The sequence below is a fragment of the Amia ocellicauda genome, chromosome 7, assembly GCF_036373705.1.
Source record: "Amia ocellicauda isolate fAmiCal2 chromosome 7, fAmiCal2.hap1, whole genome shotgun sequence".
Lineage (NCBI taxonomy): Eukaryota > Metazoa > Chordata > Actinopteri > Amiiformes > Amiidae > Amia > Amia ocellicauda.
Genome location: NC_089856.1, coordinates 16,843,486 through 16,848,833, shown reverse-complemented (window position 1 = coordinate 16,848,833; position 5,348 = coordinate 16,843,486). Strand labels below are relative to the sequence as shown.

The window sequence follows — 5,348 nt, the reverse complement described above, 5'->3', positions numbered from 1 at the left end:
AGAGAGTGTGACGGCATCCTGCGCTCTCCAAGGTACCAGGCAGACAGTCTCGCCTCTCGCTTCTCTCGGAGTGGTCCCTGAAGTCTGAACTCAAAACTGTTTCAATACATGTTGTTACATTTCAACGGTTCTTATTTGTACAGTTACATAGTATAAGGTAAAATAAAAAAACAAATCAAAACAGTAAAGAGAAATAACCAGAGCATACAATGATGGTATTCAGCATCTCTCTCTCCGACTTTATATGAGAAGGAATATATATTATATGTAAGGTGTTTAAAAATAAGATGTATGTACGTATATGATTGGGTTTACTCAAATGAAAGGAAAGACTTCGTTTCCCATGGTGCTGTGTGCGCCAGGAACAGTGAATCATCGCTTCATTATGGCCCAATCTGTTATACATATGGTTTGAGTGACACCTACTTGTCGAATGGGCAACTGAACTTTCGCCTTTAGCCCGCCTGCACTTGCAGGTACTTGAGGGAACTTTCCGCTTAAAGGGGCAGTGGAAGAGGTGACTGCGGGGCTACCAGGAGGAGAGTGATTGTGTGTGCTGGTTATATAGGACTTTGGTTTTCTTTCCCCTTTAAGTCTTTATTGCGGTGCGTTATCGCACAAAGCTCGGGTTTTATTTGTTATTACTAGTAAAGCTCAGAGTATTTAGTTATTGTTTGTTTAGAAAACGGACGCAAGATCGGTTTTTCATACGTGGGAGAAACTGCAACCCGCGGAGTGAATCCTCTTGTTTAAAAGCTGCGTTTTTCCAGAAGCACAGCGGACGGCGGGATGACTGTGATTTCTGAGCAACTACAATCGTGTGAAGAGAAATTGTGAGTAGACAAAGGAAATAAAACTCTACTACTGAATACGTGTTTTCTAATAGGAGTTATAATAATTCAAAGTCCCCCTCTGAACAGAAAAATAAACATCGAGGTGGGTGAAAGGGAAAGTAAACTGTTTTGTTGCGCGTACGTTTTGCCTTCCTAAATCCTTGTGGATTATAAGAAAGTGCACCACCGACATCTATGGGCCCCAACGAGTATATATAACTAATTTACATCGGGACTGAGGCTCGAATTTAAAAGAAACCAGCACATCTACAGTATACACTCACCTAAAGGATTATTAGGAACACCACACTAATACTGTGTTTGACCCCCTTTCGCCTTCAGAACTGCCTTAATTCTACGTGGCATTGATTCAACAAGGTGCTGAAAGCATTCTTTAGAAATGTTGGCCCATATTGATAGGATAGCATCTTGCAGTTGATGGAGATTTGTGGGATGCACATCCAGGACACGAAGCTCCTGTTCCACCACATCCCAAAGATGCTCTATTGGGTTGAGATCTGGTGACTGTGGGGGCCAGTTTAGTACAGTGAACTCATTGTCATGTTCAAGAAACCAATTTGAAATGATTCGACCTTTGTGACATGGTGCATTATCCTGCTGGAAGTAGCCATCAGAAGATGGGTACATGGTGGTCATAAAGGGATGGACATGGTCAGAAACAATGCTCAGGTAGGCCGTGGCATTTAAACGATGCCCAATTGGCACTAAGGGGCCTAAAGTGTGCCAAGAAAACATCCCCCACACCATTACACCACCACCACCAGCCTGCACAGTGGTAACAAGGCATGATGGATCCATGTTCTCATTCTGTTTACGCCAAATCCTGACTCTACCATCTGAATGTCTCAACAGAAATCGAGACTCATCAGACCAGGCAACATTTTTCCAGTCTTCAACTGTCCAATTTTGGTGAGCTTGTGCAAATTGTAGCCTCTTTTTCCTATTTGTAGTGGAGATGAGTGGTACCCGGTGGGGTCTTCTGCTGTTGTAGCCCATCCGCCTCAAGGTTGTACGTGTTGTGGCTTCACAAATGCTTTGCTGCATACCTCGGTTGTAACGAGTGGTTATTTCAGTCAAAGTTGCTCTTCTATCAGCTTGAATCAGTCGGCCCATTCTCCTCTGACCTCTAGCATCAACAAGGCATTTTCGCCCACAGGACTGCCGCATACTGGATGTTTTTCCCTTTTCACACCATTCTTTGTAAACCCTAGAAATGGTTGTGCGTGAAAATCCCAGTAACTGAGCAGATTGTGAAATACTCAGACCGGCCCGTCTGGCACCAACAACCATGCCACGCTCAAAATTGCTTAAATCACCTTTCTTTCCCATTCAGACATTCAGTTTGGAGTTCAGGAGATTGTCTTGACCAGGACCACACCCCAAAATGCATTGAAGCAACTGCCATGTGATTGGTTGGTTAGATAATTGCATTAATGAGAAATTGAACAGGTGTTCCTAATAATCCTTTAGGTGAGTGTATATCACAATGTGTTCTCTAGTTAATGTGCCCTGGATAAGGGTGTCTGCAATAAATAAATAATAATGTTTAACCTTTGGTTACATGTTTATATTATGCTACCCAAATAATAGAAATGCATTTCAGTGTGAAGAACATAATATTGTTACATACTGTATGCACTTTATAATATTATAAGAACTAATAATAACACAGCAACAATAGTATATGAAATAATCTGGATGTTGCTAATATTTTATATTCATATTTCTGCAAATGTATACATTGTTTCAGGAAATTACACAGCTTTCACCTGGCATTGCTATAAAAACCGCAAAATTACAAAGATGCTGCCACAAAACAACCAATAAGCTTGTGGCAGACCTACTCGCATCTCTGGTTCCCCGGGAGGTTTTGGCAAACTGTTCACTAACAGGAGCATCCAGCCATGCCGCCAAAGACAACAAACCCCAGAAAGAAAAACTCAATGAAGAGGTCGTTGATGCCATTATTTGTGAGTTTTTTTTTTAAACTTTATTTAACTTCATCATATTCATTACCCTGTCATTAATGGAAAAACTTGCAAGAGGTCTTCGTATGGACTTGCATGCAGGAGGATGATGGAATATGTAGTTCTGAAAAAATACATTTGAGCCCATACGAAAACCAATTGGAAACGGAACAAGAGAACACTGCAATGTATACGTTTAAAAAAAAAGGTTTGAAATTAATACAGAAGCCAAGTTTTTAAAGAAACAATTGGGGCAACCTTCGCCCAACCAATTTTACAACTGTGTTTTTTTGCTTGATGCAGACCAAGTTTGTTCCAATTGCTTCTTCTAACTGAATGGTTCTCAACCCTGGTCCTGGAGCCATATATGTATATATATGTAAAATCAGAAAGAGAGTATTGTCTTACTTTTACCACTGTTCTCTATTTTAAACATTCAATATCTTTTTTAGCATATTTCACAAAGAAGATGAGTTGCCCAGAAGCCGAGGTGAAGAGGGCTATTGGGCAGAAATTAAGCAATGAGGAGAAGCTGAGGCATCATTGTGAATCATAAAACAAATAAACATGCATAATTTAGATTTATAATACCGTTATGTACATTGACTGGATATAAGGGATTAATTTAATTATTGTGAAAATATGTGACAGGGGTTGTGGTATGTATATTACAGTTGAATATTATTTTGTATCCATTTGTAATCTGTCTAGCTGTCTATCAATGTATCTATCTATCTATAGTATGTATTGTAATATTGATTTCACCTAGTAATGATTTTCAATAATTTAATAGAAGGTTATGAATTAACATGTTTAGAATGGTATAATTAGATGTATTGAGTGGATGTGTACAAACAAAATAAAAAATAAAATTGTGTGTTAAATATTGTTCTTGATTCTTGTTTTTGAGGTCCAAGACTATGTATTTATTTATATTGTACATTATGTTGTCTATATGGTCTAATATAACATGCCATCAAATATTGAATATTGAATGGTCGTTTTATAGTAATTTCATGGTACTATGTACCATGCTAGTCTCATTGTACTTTATACCATGGAAATCCCAATTGTATTTTGTACCATGGAGCTACCAATTGTACCATGGTATTTCACCAATTTACATTAGAAGTACCACGGTACAAAGCACAATTGAAGTACCATGGTACTTCTAATGTAAATTGGACAGCTGAAATACCATGGTACTTCAGCTGTCCAATTTACATTAGAAGTACCATGGTACATTTTTCATGGTAATCCCATGGTACATTTTTGTGGCCCCGTGATAGCATGCAAATAAAGTTCCTGTTCGTGGTTAACCCCGCTTCCTCTCCATTATTCCTGCCATTGGTGGTGAACTCCCACAGCAATATGGCAAACAAAAAGCCTGTATCATTACAATATACACCTATCAGCCATAACATTATGACAGCCTGCCTAATATTGTGTAGGTCCCCCTTTTGCCGCCAAAACAGCCCTGACCTGTCAAGGCATGGACTCCACTAGACCTCTGAAGGTTTGCTGTGGTATCTGGCACCAAGACGTTAGCAGCAGATCCTTTAAGTCCTGTAAGTTGCGAGGTGGGGTCTCCATGGATCGGACTTGTTTGTCCAGCACATCCCACAGATGATCGATTTGGATTGAGATCTGGGGAATTTGGAGGCCAAGTCAACACCTTGAACTTGTGATTCATCAGACCAGGCCACCTTCTTCTATTGCTCCGTGGTCCAGTTCTGATGCTCACATGCCCATTTTAGGTGCTTTCGGCAGTGGACAGGGGTCAGCATGTGCATCCTGATTGGTCTATGGCTACACAGCCCCATACGCAACAAACTGTGATGCACTGTGTGTTCTGACACCTTTCTATCAGAACCAGCATTCACATTTTCAGCAATTTGAGCTATGGTATCTCGTCTGTTAGATCAGACCACATGGGCCAGCCTTCGTTCCCCACGTGCATCAGTGAGCCTTGGCCGCCCATGACCCTGTCACCGGTTCACCCCTTTTCCTTCCTTGGACCACTTTTGATAGGTACTGACCACTGCAGACCGGGAACACCCCACAAGTTTTGGAGATGCTCTGACCCAGCCGTCTAGCCATCACAATTTGGCCCTTGTCAGAGTCGCTCAGATCCTTACGCTTGCCCATTTTTCCTGCTTGTAACACATCAACTTTGAGGACAAAATGTTAATTTGCTGCCTAATATATCCCACCCACTGACAGGTGCCATGATAACGAGATTATCAATGTTATTCACTTCACCTGTCAGTGGTCATAATGTTATGGCTGATCAGTGTGTGTGTGTGTGTATGTGTATGTATGTGTGTGTGTGTGTGTGTGTGTATATATACACACTCACCTAAAGGATTATTAGGAACATCTGTTCAATTTCTCATTAATGCAATTATCTAACCAACCAATCACATGGCAGTTGCTTCAATGCATTTTGGGGTGTGGTCCTGGTCAAGACAATCTCCTGAACTCCAAACTGAATGTCTGAATGGGAAAGAAAGGTGATTTAAGCAAT

General features: G+C 40.6%; 1 long non-coding RNA gene across 1 annotated transcript; it reads left to right on the top strand.

Moving 5' to 3' along the window:
• Positions 1–529: 529 nt before the first annotated feature.
• Positions 530–3,657, top strand: LOC136754051 (uncharacterized). Its single transcript, XR_010817509.1, has 3 exons — positions 530–833; positions 2,605–2,824; positions 3,274–3,657. It is a non-coding gene; the product is annotated as an uncharacterized LOC136754051 (long non-coding RNA).
• The last annotated feature ends 1,691 nt before the right edge of the window (positions 3,658–5,348 follow it).